This window comes from Mytilus californianus, unplaced genomic scaffold (genome assembly GCF_021869535.1).
Source record: "Mytilus californianus isolate M0D057914Y unplaced genomic scaffold, xbMytCali1.0.p SCAF_6, whole genome shotgun sequence".
NCBI lineage: Eukaryota > Metazoa > Mollusca > Bivalvia > Mytilida > Mytilidae > Mytilus > Mytilus californianus.
In genome coordinates this window covers 104106841-104125151 of record NW_026262712.1, presented here as the reverse complement: position 1 = coordinate 104125151, position 18311 = coordinate 104106841, and the positions used below count along the sequence as shown (strand labels likewise).

Genomic DNA, 18311 nt, shown 5'->3' with positions numbered 1-18311 from the left:
AGGAGAAATAACTGTAGAAGAATGCACAGACGCTATCTTTAAAATGAAACTAAACCGTGCCCCAGGATTAGACGGACTAAATATTGAATTTTACAGAAAGTTTTGGGAGGAATTAAAAAATTTAATAGTATCTACATTTAATTATTGCTATACTAGAGGAGAATTGTCAAACACACAAAAAAAGGTGTTAAATCATTATTTTATAAAATTAATTACCCTTTGTCGCTTGACAACTATCGACCTATACCACTTTTGAACTATGATGTGAAACTTCTGGCATATGCACTGGTGCAAAGACTCAAACCTTTACTTCATAAACTTGTACACTCTGATCATAAAGGATATATAAAAAATAGGTACATTGGTTTCAATATTAGACAGATACAGGATGCTATTGACTACTCAGAAAATAGATGGAGCTGTTTTATTTCTAGATTTTAGCAAAGCTTTTGACTCTCTTGAGTGGATCGTTATGTTTGAAACACTAAAAAAAATTGGTTTTAAAGAAAGTTTTCTAAAACGGATTCAACTAATGTATTCAGACATTAAAGGATGCATAACTAATAATGGCTGGGTGTCAAGTCGTTTTAAAGCATTTTGTGGAATTAAACAAGGCTGTCCGTTATCTTCGTTACTTTTTGTTCTTGTTGTAGAAATAATGGCGATAAAAATTAGAGAAAATAAAAATATTAAAGGATTAGAAATTAAGCTAGATAGTAGCACTAATACCCTACAAATATGTCAACTAGCAGATGATACCACTCTGTTCTTACAATCTAAATAAGACATCACAGTAGCATTAAATTTAATTGAAACATTTGGCAACTTTTCTGGTCTTAAACTTAATAGAACTAAAACTGAAGGAATATGACTTGGCAAATTTAAACATTGACTGTAAAGAAAAATATGAAAATATTAACTGGTGTAATAATCCAATCAAAAGTTTGGGAATTTATTTTGGGCATAATAAATCAGAATGTCAGAAACTAAATATTGAAAAACAAATACTGAAATGTGAAAAAAATAATAGCTAACTGGAGGAAAAGAAAACTAAGTATATTAGGAAGAATAGTAATAACTAAATCTTTAATTCTACCAAACTTAACATACATAGTATCATATACTGTCATACCAAAAGATTTGTTACAAAAATTCAAATCCTCATATACAATTTTATATGGAATGGTAAAAGAGATAAAATTAAAAGATCAACACTTACAACGAGTTTAATAAAGGGGGACTTAAAATGATAGACATTGATATGTTTATAAAATCCATACACATAGGTTGGATAACAAAATTATTTGATACTGAAAATGACAATTGGACAGTTATCCCAAGATTTTATTTAAATAAATTAGGTAATAGTTTGATAATTTTTAAAATGAATCTAAAAAATATAAATGATCTAGATAAAACAATTTTCAAAAGTCTAACAGAATTTTACCAAGAATTAATTAAAACTTGGATTTGTGTGAAAGGAGGTGGATCTACATACCCACAAGACTTTCTGCAAATAAAAAAACAGTTTATATGGGGAAATAATTTTATCAGACAAAATGGAAAATGTTTATTTTTAGAAGAATGGGTAAAAAGCATAAATGATATCATAGATGATAGAGGTCAAATTTCAGAAACATATATACTTTCTAAACTAAAAAATAAATAAAATTGGATCAGGCAGATATCTTGCATTAAAAAAGCAATACCAAATCATTGGCTTACCATAATAAGTCAAGATAATTCAATTAAAACCAAAGTTAATATTCATAAAAACAAAAAGTCTAAAAATCATGCTTAACAAAGAAATCATATAACATTATTATAAATGACAATAAACCAGATAAACCAATAGGAGTTATAACTTGGGAAAAATTGTTTGCCAAAAACTTATATTTTAAACTAGAAAATTGTTTTAACTTTATCTTTCACTACTTACCTGACAATAAACTGAAAATGTTTAGGTGGAAATTAATTCATTTTATTCTTCCATGCAATGATTTATTAGTAAAATACTCTCAGATAATAAATGTAATCATTGTAGTATAAAGGAGGATTATGAACATTTTTTTCTCTCTTGCAGCTACAACAATGATTTTATATCAAAAATATTAAGCCTACTTAACTTCTTAGGTTTCAATGAAAGCATTCTAAATATGTAAAATCTTGTAGTCTGTAGGATATAAAATAAACGATGAAGCTTACTATGAAATTAACTACCTTTTGACTATAATATTTTTGTCTATCTATAAATCATATTATATCTCTGAATCAAAAAGAATATTTAAAGCAGAAGTACAGTATATTGTTGAAGTCAATAATGTTATTAAAAGAAAAAATAGCAAATTAATTATCAAAACCCTCAACCATATAAAACAATCATAAAAGTTTTAACTTTAAACATACCAAAACATATTTACATAATACCCAACCAATATCCTTGAAGTCACATGACGCGAGCATGTCATGATCAGGTGACTTTTACGTTCTTTCCCATACCTAACACATGTTTAAAAGATATACATATTGTTGTATAATACACACTTTTTGTTTTCTTCTTTTTTGTTTCTTTTTCTTTTTTTGTAACTTTGTGTTGTATATTCTGATGTTGTGTATAATCATGTCTACCTGAGTAGTTTGTTTATATTTTAGTCAGAACTGCACAAAGTTCAAATAAGTGCAAAATTTGCTTATGATACAAAAAACAAGAAGATTATGGTCAACTTACCTGTTAACAAAGGACAAGTTGTCTAAATATTATATTCCGTAGTTATTCAAATTCGGTTAAAATAATCAAGAACATCAAATCAAAGATGATGACTGCAACACGCTGTATATTAACTAATAAGAAAAATTCGTAAGGGTTCCTTGGAACCCAGTGTCTCGCCTACTTTTGGTGTTAATCGCAGGCTCAACAAATAAAGGAAAAAAATTAATAAAAATATTCCTCTCTATACTATCTTTTGATTGTAAGTAGCTTCTGTCCAAGTTTGGTAAAAATCCAGGATAATTTATGAATCTAATAAATGTTTTAAAAACTTAAACTGCAGAATGTATGTAATGTTGACTGGAAGAAAAACTAAGTCCATTTATAAGTAAAATACGGAAAAAATGGAATTTTTTTTTTACAAAATCTACTTTTGAATATAATCTTATGATCATAAACAAGCTTCTGTCCAAGTTTGGTAGAAATCCAGGATAGTTTAAGAAAGTTATTAAAATTTCAAAAACTTTAACCACAGAGTGAATATTTGTGGACGCCGCCGACGACGACGACGACGCCGACGGAATGTAGGATCGCTATGTCTCACTTTTTCGACAAAAGTCGAAGGCTCGACAAAAACCATTATCGGATAGAAGTGGAATATTCTTGAAATTATTTAAAATATTGTAATATTGTAAGGTAATATCAATTCACTCTTATTAGATATTCTCCCTGGATACCTTATAACTAATATATCAGGGATACTTAGTGCAATGCTGTACAATAAGTAAATTGTTAACAGCAATAGTGTGCAATAAAATATATTAGTTACGTTAAAAAAAAAATATTTTGTCTTTTCTATAAAATTGTACTAGACATTTGCATTATATGATAATGACTATTTCATAGCAAATGTATCAACTATAAAAATATAAACATATTAAAATGTATTGTCACTTTTATTATTATTAGATGAGAATTACGAGAATAGGGAACATATACATGTAAACCACTTTCCTAATTTCATGATTTATTAAAAGACAGACCTGAAGACCTGGTACCTGTTTATTGAAGTTGTTCCCGTGGGTCATTAAAAAAAGCTGTCTTAGGATGGTCTTATGCCATTTCATAGTCTAAAGGTAGGTTACCGAAGGCCGCCTAAAGTTAGGATAGCATCATAGACCCCGTGTTTTTCTTAAATAAAGAATTCAGAGCTATAGTATGAACGAAGTGTGGATTTTAATGAGTAAGAAGAAAAATCTGTAAGTAATGTTTGAAACTGTGGCTTTTTTTTTTCTTGTACGTTTTCAAATATAATCTCATATATTCGTAGAAGGATGAAAAGTCGTACTATCAATTTCCATCATTTCAGAATGTTTAAACCTATAAGTAACAGTGATAATGTTGTTCAAAACCAAATATACATAAAACAAAAACTACTCAATAGTATCATGATTTACAAAGATTAATATTTTGAATTCTTATTGATATGTATGTTTCATCATAAATAATCATAAAATAAACTATTGAATAAAATATTTTAAGTATATTCACCTGTGCATCATAAATGAATAATAAAATAATAAAACTTTGTCACAACTTCGTCAACGACAAGTGTCAATCACCAGCATTTTGCATGAAATGCGTAAAGATGTAGTTTATTTACCAATAAGTAAATGTAAAAAACTTATTTTTCCTAGATTTTGAAGTTGGGGTGAAACAATATTTTTGCTTAACTATATACTAATAATTCAATACGTTTTGAATTTTGGACGCGCGAGGAGGGAAAACATCCTCTAGAAAATCGAGTCAAGGAGAGAAATTATTCTCTCCAAAATAAGTTTGCTGCGTTAGAGGACTCGCAGATGGAATGCAAATATGTTGTTCAATCAGAAAAAACACAATCACATGGTGATCGAAGGAAACATGCTGACAAACTTAAATATTTTCTTTCTCCATTTAAACTGTATACCTAACTACAGAATTATTTTCATTTACCTGTGTATAATATTATTGTAGATGGCGGATTTTTGTTCAATGTTATTGTTGTTTTTCTGAAATTGTTTCACATTTCACAGCGGTATTATATTGTTACTTTAATTATTCACCCCTTATTTAATTGATTTTGTATTTACATTGTATCATAGATCAAATTTATTCATTCAGTGTATGTTCACTTGTGTTAATATGTCTTTTGGTTGAGTTAAGCCATTTCAATTGATATTTTATAGTATGTCTTTCTATGTTGTGATGTTACACTATTGTTTCAGATAAGGGTGAAGGTTTGGTACCATTAAAACGTTTAAACCCGCTGCAATTGTTTACACTTGTCCTAAGTCAGGAATCTGATGTTCAGTAGTTGTCGTTTGTTGATGTGGTTCAAAATTGTTTCTCGTTTCTCGTTTTTTATATAAATTAGACCGTTTGTTTTCCTGTTTGAATGGTTTAACACCAGTTATTTTGGGGGCCCTTTACAGCTTGCTGTTCGGTGTGAGCCAAGGCTCCGTGTTGAAGACCGTACTGTGACCTATAATCGTTTACTTTTATAAATTGTGACTTGGATGGAGAGTGGTCTCATTGGCACTCATACCACATCTTATATCTATTGATCACATTCGCCCTTCTCGTCGTTCGTGACTAATCTTATCCAATGGAATTGCCGCGATCTTAAAATAAATATTCATGAGTTAACACTTTTAGTTCAGTCTTCTTTGCCTGTTGTATTTTGTCTTCAAGAAACTCACTTAAAAGAAAGTAACAATTTCTCTTTAAAGGGATATACCATGTATACTAGTAGTACTTTTTCAAAGGAAGATGAACGTTCTACTGGAGGATCAGCAGTTGTTGTGAAGTTGACGTCATTCATAGTACGGTCTAACTCACCACAGACCTGCATGCAGTTGCTGTTTGTTTATCTTTGGACAAACCAATTAATTTATGTTCAATTTATATTCCTCCTAGTTCTACAATTGATAAATCAAAACTTAAAAATTAAACTGAACTGTTACACTCACCTTATATTCTGATGGGGGATTTCTAAGCATATAATCCAATATGGGTAGCAAATCCTTGAATGACAAGGACAAAATTATATAAGACTTTGTGTCTCAAGAAGCCTTGTGCATTTTTAATGATGGATCTGATACTTATCTTCATCCTGGAAACGGTGCCTATTGTTCTATTGATTTAACTATATGCGATCCTTCTCTTCTACTAGATTTTTCACGGCGTGTACACAATGATCTTTGTGGAAGTGATCACTTTCCAATAGTACTTGAGCATCTCTTTACTTCTGCTCAACAGATTCCCTCGTTGGAAACTGGACAAGGCTGATTGATCTTTGTTTGAGACTCTGTGTGCAGATGAATTACATTCGAAGATGTATGACGCTGTTAACGATCCAACTCTAACTTTTAATACAATTTTAACGTCAATCACTGACAGAACAATTCCTAAGACCTTTGCAAATCCGAAAAATCCCACTAAACCATGGTTTTATGACGACTGTGGTCAATACATAAATAACCTTAAAACATTGTTGTGACGTCATTCTAATGTTGTTCTTTACTTAAGTGATTACAGTCATTTACCTGGAAGAAACCATTATGTTACCTTCAACTGTCCAATATTTTAAGAATAACCCTCCTCTTTCTTAAAAATATTGGACAGCTTAAGGTAGCATAATTGATACTTACAGGTAAATGATAATTCAAAATTGAAAAAATCAATCAATTCCCACAATTGTTTTCTTCGTGTGAAAAAAATGACAATAACACAAAAATATTTTTTATTAAAGTCACCTTCCATTACAATAATTTTGGCACTCATCAAGACGGTTGAGAAACAAATCACTTTCAAATTGATTTTTAACACTGCCAATACTTATTTCATAGCCATTTTTCTCATGTTTTGGTTGTATCCTTTTGCACCAATTTGGTTGATAATGCTCGTTGTAAGTTTTGATTTTGTTGCTTTGAAATGTATTTCTTTTTTCAAAAGATTTGTCCTTGTCCGTCTTTGGATATCATAATCGAACTCCGGTGTTGCTCTTTTTCTTCCTAACATCATATTCAGCTACAATTAAAATGAAAAATAAAAATTAAATAGTGCTTCTAACGCTTGATATATCATGCCGCAATACAAGGACCAGAAGTAAAATGATTGTATAATGATAATCAAGAGAAAATCGTTCATCTGAAGTAAGTGTTTTACAAAGTGTTGATGTGCAAGACACATATTGTTCCTTGGCCAAAATAGCTAATCAAGAACTTGATTAACAACCTAAACCCAAAACATGTGTACAAAGTGCAAATCGAGACCTTACTTCATAAACTACGGGACTACAATAGTTTTTTTTTATAATTTTCAGATGTCGGCGTTTATTAACAAGTTTTTTTAAATCTGATATTATTACTTGAATATGAATATAATGCAACACATCGCTTATCAACAACGATGAATATGGGAAGCAGAATAAAGGAACACGTTCCCGCAGGTTATATGTTAAACAAATCAATCATCATGTGTCATATTCGCACTTTGTTCGTAGTGATCGTTATTTTTAAACCGATGTACTATCTTGAAATTAAATAAACGTAGGTGCTAGATTTAATAATATGTTTGATAAATAAGTTTTAGAAAGTTTGTGATTGTGTTATATAAATTTGAACATAAAACCCTTTACTGCATCGAATTGATTGAAAATGGGGGGATAAATAAAAATATTTGTCTTGTATATATACAATGTAATATAACACCAAAATACTAATTCAATTGCTTCTTTCCAAACAGTTTCAGACACTTCACTTTAGTTTAGATCTCAGAGGTAAAATTGATTGAGGTCAATTATTATACATTTAGCACAGAACAAAGATATGATCACCTGTTTTGCAAAGGGAAATCGAGAGACAAAATTATGTTTCGGTAACATTAAAAACAACCCACAAGGGACATCAAATCAATACAAATAAACAAAAAAAGAGCACCACGACCTTGCAGAAAAAAAAACAGAAAAAGGGGGGATATTCGGGTTTGGGTAAACAATAACCGTCTCTTGCAAGACAACCACCGAGTCAAGATAAATTTTGGTGAACAAAGAAGGAAGGAGGGGGCCTGCGTCATACTGCCAACATGTAGGATAATGTAAATAAAATTAATTCACAAAACAATTTACACACTTTATAAAAATAAATCTAAACACAAGTTTGTATTTGTTTGGGTTTTTTTTTTACCTTTTTTGACGCCTTAAACAATGTTTTAAGTAAGATATAAGCCTCTAACAGTCCATTAAGTAAAATATTGGACACAGGTCTTCGGTCTGCGGCCTCAGACCTGTCCAATATTTAACAGAATGGACTGTTATCGGCTTATATGATTTACGTAAACAAATCTGAAATACGGTTTAATAAACAGCCTTCTTCGGAAAACCTTAGCGATTTCGTATTTTTCGTGCAAAGGCACAACGGATATGCAAACAAGCTCGGCGTTCTTCTTGGCAAAAGTTTGTCTCGGGAATGAAATCTCGCACTCCAATGACAAAAGTATGGAACTTGATTCAAATGATCAAAAAAGGAAGGCAATACTTTATGAACATCGGAAAAAGATATTGCCAACAAGCTAGGAGAAACTTTTTCGAAATCTTTTTCCTCTGACAATTGCAAAGAAGATTTTAAGAAATTTAAAAAGAAAAAAGAAAATTGAACTTTAAATCGAAAAATGGAGAAAATTACAATAAACTCTTTTCGTTGGAAGAACTTAAAACATCTTTATATAAAGCAGGCCCATGATACAGCTTGTGGTCCTGATAATATCCGCTATCAACTGTTAAAACACTTAATTACCAGATACCTCGCTTGAAGTTTTTCATTTCGAATTTTCGCTCTAACAGAGAGAGTAAATTCAACCATGTCTGATCTTTATGATCAGGAAATGGGTGTCTCTCAGGTGAGTATTTTTCTGTAATATTGTTCAGTTTGAAAATTAACAGTCATGTTGAAGTTTTAAAAAGCAATATGGAAGGTTCTGTGCTGTGTACGTGATGATTTCTTAATCTGTTACAGAGGCCAAAATATGAGTGATATAGAACGTAAATTACAATAAAGTTTTGGTAGAATTGAAAAATGGGCTTCTGAAAATGGTTATAAATTTTCTGCTTCAAAAACCGTCGGGATGCATTTCTGCGACAAACGGAAATTGCATCTTGATCCTTTACTTAAACGGAAACCAGATTAAAATGGTTGATGAAAACAAATAGAAATTCTAGTTACTGTGCATAACCAAGGTCTTCGTCTATGTCTTTGTGCCTTTAAAATAACCTCGCCAGTTGAGTTTATATGTAGACGCCGGCGAGCTTTCACTCTCTCATAGACGTTTGAAGCTTGATCTTCAGTATGCTGTCAAGCTAAAAGCATTTCCAGACAACCCTGCCTACAACTGTGTTTTCAATCCCATTTATGAAAATAAAATTCATCCATTAGGCATTCTTTTAAAACCACTTTTAACTACCTTTGACTTGAAATCTGTTGACTCAGTTCAAACTTGAAAATGTCCCCAAATCAAATCCTCTTTTGATTTAGCAAAATTTTGCTGAAATAAAGTCCAGCAAATCTGATTTTTCAACTGTTTATACTGATGGATCGAGGGATAGAGACAGGGTGTCGTCTGTTGCTGTCTTTGTTGCTCTTTGCTTGCCTCCTGCTGCATCCATCTTCACTGCATAACCTAAGGCAATAATTCTGGCCTTGCAGTTTTTTGCTACTTCTGAGAAGTTTGTCATATGTTTGGATTTGCTATCATGTCTTCGAGCAATATAAAATACCAAAATTAAAAACCAGTTAATTCTAAAAATCCTTTACGTAATGAGACATTTGAAAATTCTCAATAAAGAAATTATATTTCTATGGGTGTCAAGTCATACCGGCGTCCACGGAAACACAGTTTTAGACCAGGAAGCAAAGAATGTCCTAAACGAACCAATATCTAAATGTGAAATACCATATACTGATTTTAAATCTTATATACAATATATGGGAAAATGCTTGGAGTTAGAGGAACGACAATTAATTGCATTAATTTAAACCAAATATATGCAAAACTTCAAACAACAGTTACAATATTTATCTTTATTTGATAAATAAACTTCAAGATGCAGTGCTTCACATCATTTGCTGCAGCTGAATGAGATCAGAAAAGTGTGTGTTTAATATTCACATATTTCATCTATTGTTTTTATATCATTCATATCACTGTCTACAATAATGTACATACACAACAATGGCATGAAAACAAGCACGGGCGAGATGGACAAATGCATTTACATGTACAAGGGCAAATGTAAGTTTGAATTTGAGGGTCTATCAAATATTCAGTTTCCTCTTTCTGGAAAACTTCTATGGTCTTTTCCCGCTTGTTTTTTACTTCTTCCTCAATTGTTTTGAAAAGTACATTTATGTTGTGTCCTGTCTTTGCTGATGTTTCTATGAAAAAGTCTGTCTTCAGATATTTGTGTTTATTATAACCTTCGTCTGTGGTCACCTCTTCTTTGTGTGTTTCGTCTATTTTGTTTCCCAACAGAACAACAACTACCTTCTCTGAATCTATATGTTGTATAATGATTTTGTGGAAATCGTCAATCTTACCGAAACTTTGTCTATAAGTCTTGTCGTAAACAAGAACAATTACGTTACATGTGGCACATAACGCTATAACTGTCGCCCTATGAAATAGAAAACAAAACTTAGGAAAATACCACTTAAAGTTTGCTGTAGCTTATAAAATGAACACATCAAAATAACATTGACATTTCACATTCATACATTTTGCATGTAACATGATATTTACTATGCATTTTCTAATTGGCGAATCAGTGGAAAATTTCAATAAAAAAATAACTACATACTTCAGCATTCTTGATTACTAATGCATGAAGTAAGGACAAAAGACATGAACAGATCTCATTCCAACAATATATTTTTTAACTGAATCAAATCGTTAGTTTATGGGTAAACCAGGTCGACATCAGCATTTCATTTTAAAGGTTTATCTTATATGCATATCACCATCCCTTGTCCCTCTTCATTGGTACCCCACCTCTTCCTCACCTTTCAGCGCTTTCAAGAAAAATGTTTGTCGATTACGTGTTGCAGTGTATGAAATCCGTTTGAAATACGATTTTTTTCAATTTTAAACATCTTTTATTCATAATCACCTGTTACATAAACCCTTAATTATCCAGAGAAGCAACTTCGGGGTCCCCTCATTGTTACAGAATCTCATTTGTCGGGGGAAATGCAATGCGACATAAAAAAAAACTCCCATTATAAATAATCATATTTATATTATATCTATATATTTATACATCAAACCATATGTAATTATTTAGACAGTACGGTTTTAATCAATTCAGTTGCTAAAATAAGGGAACAGGCCTATTGCATTTATATTTCAAATACGGGAAAAACTACTGATTGCAGTCTGTGTCGCCTATGCAGTCTTTGAAGTTTGTGCTGGGTGTACATGAATGGGATGCCAGTCTAACTTCTTAAGTGTAAGCTGTGAGTAGTGATATATTTCTCTGCATGTTTCGGGTGATTTTGCGGCTTGATTTGTAACAAATGTTCGGTTATTTTGAAAGAATTCAATCAGTAATATTTCAGAAAATGCAAACGACTGATAAATTTGTTTTCCGATTTTCAGTCATTGTTCAACGAACCAAATTTTTTGACAAATATAGAAATAAGGAGATGAGGTATGTATGATTGCCAATGAGACAACTATCCACCATAGTTCAAATAAAGTGGATGTAAACAATTACAGACAGCCGGGCGGCCTTCAACAATGAGAAAAACCGTATAGTCTCGACTGTCATACAAGTGATAGGTTAAGATAGCTATATAACCAGGTTTAATCCACCATTTTCTACATAAAGAAATGCCTGTACCGAGTCAGGAATATGACAGTTGTTTTCCAGTCGTTTGATGTGTTTGGGCTTTTGATTTTGCCATTTTATAAGGGACTTTCCGATTTGAATTTTCCTTGGAGTTTGGTATTTTTGTTATTTTACTTTCTTCTATAAAAGGCCGCGACATGATAAATATGAAACAATTTAACTGAGAAAACTAGCAGCCTAATTTATAACAAAACAATTTACGGAAAACAAATATGACAGACGTCAACCAACGACAACCACTGAACTACAGGCTCCTGACTTGGGACAGGCAGATAAAGAATATGGCGGGGTTAAACATGTTTGTGAGCACTCAACCCTCCCCTAACCTGGGACAGTGGTGTAACAGCACGACATAAGAAAACAAACTATAAAATTCAAGTGGAAAAAGACTTAACTCATCAGATCGATACAAAGCAGAAAAACATCAAACATAAACACAGACCGGACGTTTCAGGTAGTTATCCATCCCTCATCCCTAACAACAAAAAGGACACTAAGTACAGATCTAAGAGTACTCGCAGTTACTGACAGCTAGTTCAAAGCCAATAACAACTAATAAAAAAAAATCATGTATCTAAGACTAAAATATCAATCAGTACACATCCAACATCAAAATGAATTGAGTGTAAAGACGTAATTAACAGTCAGAGAAAAAGATGACCTTGTGCAATGCCAAAATAAAGGTATCGAAAGATTGTAGTAACTTTAAAATGCATATGTGTATAACAAAACTATTTAGTATGATTTTAATTTAAGAAAACAACATCACCGTAAAATTTTTAGCTATTCCGTCTGAAATCAGTTTTTTACAGGTACAGCCAAACTTGCAAACCAAATCTTTGTATCTATGGAAGTATTTAGTAAAGGTTTTAAGTAATTTGTGGTAACGAAATCCATGACTTAATAATTTACCAGTGATACATAGATTACGCTCATTTAAATCCAAAACGTCACTTCATACGGGCATTACAAACGAGTTGGGATATATAAACACCGTAAGATGGTACCAGAGGAATATCACCGTCCAAAAAAGAAAAATAAACAAAAAAAGGAAAAGAACAATAGGGAAATAGAAATCATCCCTTCCGTCGTAAATTTTTTTGTAGAGTTTCTGGTGTTCTGATGTAAAACTGAAATGACTTATTCTAGGAAAGGACACTTATTGCTGTTAATAAAGTCCGTTTACTTTAACTTCACCTCAAAATCTAGATAATAAGGTTATATTGTCAATAATTCAACTATCAACCAAATCACTTTAAAATGACTGACTTATATAATCAATTTCTCATCAATGAAAATAGAGTTTACCTATAGGTCTTCTGTAAAACAGCTATGATATGGACACCACCAACATAACTTAAAGGCGCATGTGGTGAGTGAAATATGTCTAAAAGACATATTCAGAAATGTAAAAACAAATTTCAGTAAAGCATTATTTACAATGTTGTTATTTCTAAATTGAAATATAAACGTAACTTGAACGGATATAAATACTTATTTTAAGTCGAAAACTCTAGTGAAGTGAAGTAATTCATAATGATTCAATTACAAAATTCATTCAGGTAAATTCTTAGTTCATAGACTTGTAAAGTCACATAAAAGTAAGATACCTAGAAGTCGGGGGCTTTTTTTTAACCCGTTTGGTTTGTATAGACGTATAAACGTATACCGAAGATCATATTTTTTTATAACTACATATAAACCTAAATATATTAAAATCAGTGTTTTTCAGGTTATATATTTGACAGAAAAAAAACCATAGCAAATTATCTCACTCAGTCTTGCTTTCGCTATATTTGTTTTATAAAAAAAATCTGGGGCCTGTTTATCCAATGTGTCCTAAATCGGTCTATATCATGAAGTTGCAATGTATAACCATCTTAAGATACCTAAATTGGTTTCCGAAACTTGGGACAATTTCTAGGAAAAAATCCTAAATAGCGGCACGTTTGATAAACCCATTTAGAACAAAGATATGTCCTAATATGGTATTAAGACATGTCTAATCCTAAGAATGCTTCGATAAACAGGCCCCTGATACCCGTCTTAGAGTTATTAGACAACATATTTTTCTAGAAGAAATAGGTATAATTCATGATTCATATCCTTGTTCATTTATGATAACAAGATGTAATATCGTAGCTGTCCCTTAAAATATCCATATAGTTTTCCTAAAATTCATTTCGAAGAAAAACAGAACAACATGATGTCATGAAATGGCATGATTCAAAATAGAGGGCCGGGTACATTTTTAGGCTTAATGACAACATACAAAACAATATGGCAGCTAGCGATCAATGACAGCCACTGAATTACAGACTTCTGACTTATGAAAGGCAAACACTGAATGTGGCGGGATTTAACATGTTTGAGAGAGTTGAACCAGCATCATAACCTGGAACAGTAGGGTTACAGCACAACATAAGAAAAAACCGTAAAGATTCGTTGGCTCATCAGATTGGAAAGAAGCACAAAAAGGACTAACAAATAGTTAAAAGACACCGATCAAAGAAGTTCAATATGATTTGACTATCGGCGTCGAAATTAATTCAGCTTCATAACATTTTTTCCATATATCGATGATAGAGAATAGTTAAACATGCTGAAAACGATAGATGATTTTTTGATGGCTGTCTGATATACTTTTCGGATAAATTATGTTTCGTTTATGCTGTAAACAAAAACAGATCCAAAAAGTAAAATCACAAAAATACTGAACCCCGAGGAAAATTCAAAACGGAAAGTCCCTAATCAAATGGCAAAATCAAAAGCTCAAACACATCAAACGAATGGATAACAGCTGTCATATTTCTGACTTGGTACAGGCATTTTCTATTCTAAGAGGTTCGGAATAATTTGAATATCGGCTCCGGATTTTTTCAGCTTCTTAACCTTTTTTTCCATATATTGATGAGAGATGATACACCTTATTGCTATTTAGTCCAATCCGGAAAAAACAGTCACTTAGACAACTTCCTGTTTGGGTCAGGTGACGAAAGAAGAAAGGTCATCAGTAATGAGCTGAGGGAGGAAAACGTGTAGAAAGTGAACATTTTGAAATTTGTATAGTTTATGGTCCAATTCTTTAAACATAAATTGAAGTAAGAAAACTGGTTTGTTTGAAGTATTTACAATGGTTTAAACATAACTCTTTGAAAAAATTTAAGCACAGTTCATTGTTTAAACAGGGCCCCAGATAGACTCAACTGGTTTGAAAGAGTTGTGTAATTTTAGAACTTTTCCGGATTGGAATAAATAGCGACAGATGATTTCTGGATGACTTTTTATTCGGCAATACTCCAACTTTCTCTCGGTGAATATAATAAAAGAATAACATGCACAACAAGAATATTAGAGATTTACAATAAATGTCGGACTCGGAATTCGAGTACGGCTAAGAGTTCCTATCATACAGGTTAACAATAGGGGCGATCTCAAATTTTATTGAGGCTTAGTAATTTAACCATGCTTAATTTCTGTTTCGGAATTGGATTCTTTAATAGGGATATGATTAACTTATTTAAATGGAGGATTCAGCATCTTTTTTCCAATGATTCGATTTTTGTTGGGGGAAGGCGTTACTTTGTTCACGCACGCACGCTCTTTTTTCAGAATCTCACAACATTCATTATATGTTAAAAACTTACAAACATATTTGTTTTGGTTCCTCTCATCAAAATATTTTTGTCAGGAATATGACAATTGTTTTCCATTCGTTTGATGTGTTTAAATTTTGCCATTTGATAAGGGACTTTCCGTTTTCAACTTTCCTTGAAATTTGGTATTTTCTAACTATCATCTTTTTTGCATTATTTTAAACGGCATTTTTTCAAATTTAAAAAAAAACCGCTAAGTTGACCGTTGAAATTATTTGGAATATCCAATTATATTGAATTACAACCATACACCTGATAAAGATAGTTCCAACTATAATTCAGCTTACTAGTTAACTAAGTGTAGTTAACGATATGTTGATACTATGTCAATTCCTCCCTCTCCAATCAAGAACACTTGAGAGTAACGTAATGTATGATTAACAAAACAATACATGTTCTGTTCAGAAGCGACGAAATTGGGTTAAAAGAATATGGTTCAAAAGTGAATGAATTTCTTTGGCTATTCAAAACCTTCCTTCATCGATCAAAATATATTCACTCGGGTATAAAATATATACAAACTGTTATCATGTCTAGACTAATTATTCGAAATGAATAATATGGTGTTGTTACTTGTTTGATTTAATAGATAGCACGAAAAAAAGAGTATAAGAAACTCATCAATCCCATAACGAAATACCAAGTCTCCGTTGAACATGTTTTTAGCGAATATTGGACATTGCATGACATGTCATAAGCCAATTACTATATGTTGTTGTACGATTGCATTATAGTCAAAATTAGATAAATACTATAATAAACTCTGGGTCGGGTCGGAGTCATACACTTATTGTAAATCTCTAATAGTAAATATTATGTTACGATTGTTTGAAATACATTTTCTATATAAGGTAAATATTTGCACTTACTCACGTGTCTCTCCTGCCATGTCATGTATGTAAACTCTTAAACTCCCAACAGAAGTGGCATTTATGATATGCGTCTCCACACTCTCTGTTGCATACAAATCAGGATTGTAATTTCCAGACTCATAGGTAGCAATGATAGAGCTCTTACCAACTGCTTTCTCTCCAATAAAACTGATATATATAGGATCACACATTTTAATTTTTCATAAAAACATCCTTGTACATGATAAACTTAAAACTGATAAGCATGCGCATTTGTTTTGTGTCAGCTATATTTAGAGAGGTATAAATAATCTACATTATTTTATATTATTTGTATGAACAGGCATAAAAAGAACATATCAGGAAGGATTTGGACACAATAAACTGTTGGGTATACATCAATGAAACAGTATTCAAACAATTCGAAAAACAATGCCTTTCGAAGTTAAAGTAGTAAATATCTACAACTTATGTCAAACTCTAAATCGCCCGCATCCTAGACTAGATGTGAATAATAAATAGATATTGTCACAGCTATAGAATATGGTTTGTAAAGATTCCTGCTAAAACTATGGTTGATTGTAAAAAAATGTTCTGCAAGCTTCTGTAAAAAAAACTTACCCTCTAGTTGTCAATCACTATTACTATTATTGTTTTTAAATAATTCAAACGAGGGTCATATCGAACAGAAAGAGATATGTTCGAACCATTAAAGTAAAACACCAATGATGCTCAGATGTTGTACATATCGACAAATAAATTAAATTAAAAAACAACCACTCAAATACAATTTTTTAGTGAAATTATTTTTTTTCACAGTAGTTTACATTACTTAATGCCCATGTTTATACACATATTACTTTATCTCCAATGCTGAAAATATTATAAACATATTATTTGACTTTTCAAAACAGTTTTTTTTTACATTATATATATATATATATATTGAAATCATTTCAGGTCGAGCTCCTTTTGTTCAAATCTTCAATACTTCTACCGTGGTAGTTTATTTCATGTGTTTTATATTTTCGTTATAAATTGTTGATAATCATATAATTAGTTCCTGCCAAACCTCAAGTCATCGCATTTATTTTTTTGCATGTTTATGTTTATAAAATTTCAAAAATATTACATTCCATCTGCACGTTTCCTTTATTTAAGGCATCTTTGATAACTGTCAACATTTTTATTAGTTGTTTTGTATGTGTTGGTGTTGAATAGAATACAATACAATAATTTTATTGCTTGGTTTCTTGTTTCCTGATTTTATTTTCCTTTTTAGTCACAGACAGGTAAGCAGGTGTCACAGACAGGTATGCAAGTGTCACAAGTATTTATTATTGTTGTTGAAATTTCCAGTTGGTCATTAAATCTGTTATGTGTTGTTAAGGAATAACATACAAAACAAGACTAAAACCGTCAATAAAACTGCATTTTACGGTTTGAAGTAAACATCTTCAAAACAGCTAACTTGAATGTTAAGCAGTCTATATGTTGAATAAGTCAATAACATAAACGGTACCAATTTTTTCTGCACCAGATGCGCATTTCGACAATACATATCTCTTCAGTGATGCTCGAGGCCAAAATATTTGAAAATCCAAACCTTAGTAAAAAAAATGAAGAGCATATATGCCAAAATGGACAAAAATGTATAGCCAAAGCCGGGCAAGGAATCGGAGCTTTGCATGAGGGAGAAATATTACTTAATTTTAAATGCTACAACCCTCTTTGGGAATTAACAAAAGGTCTTAATGACCGAATGATGCTCCATAGACTGTTCGCACGAGAGTCGATCATCGCTCAGACTTTTCGGACCAGATCCTTATGGATTTGTTTCAGCTTTAATTTTGAGGCCAATATTCGAAAGTTTGCTCAACAACATGATATTATTAGTATAGAGTTTTGTTGGGTGTTCATGGTGGAGAGCGTAAAGACAGTGCCTGCTTCAATTTTTGGTAAAGAATTTTACGATGTTGTATCACCACCTGCTTCCATCCAAACACTTGCCCATCTCATCAACTGACACTTACCATTCACCTACAGAGAGGTTTCTTTGTTCTGGAACGAGCGCTTAATCACTCCCACATTAATACTTAGTCTGATTTTTAAGTATTTCTTACTTTTGTAGTAAATTATATTTTCCTTTACAT

The 18311-nt window shown here is 31.7% G+C and overlaps 1 long non-coding RNA gene across 1 annotated transcript; it reads right to left on the bottom strand.

Moving 5' to 3' along the window:
* Window positions 1-9810: 9810 nt before the first annotated feature.
* Window positions 9811-16409, bottom strand: LOC127706263 (uncharacterized). Its single transcript, XR_007984343.1, has 2 exons — window positions 16177-16409; window positions 9811-10418 (listed from the first exon to the last, which is right to left on the bottom strand). It is a non-coding gene; the product is annotated as an uncharacterized LOC127706263 (long non-coding RNA).
* Window positions 16410-18311: the final 1902 nt, after the last annotated feature.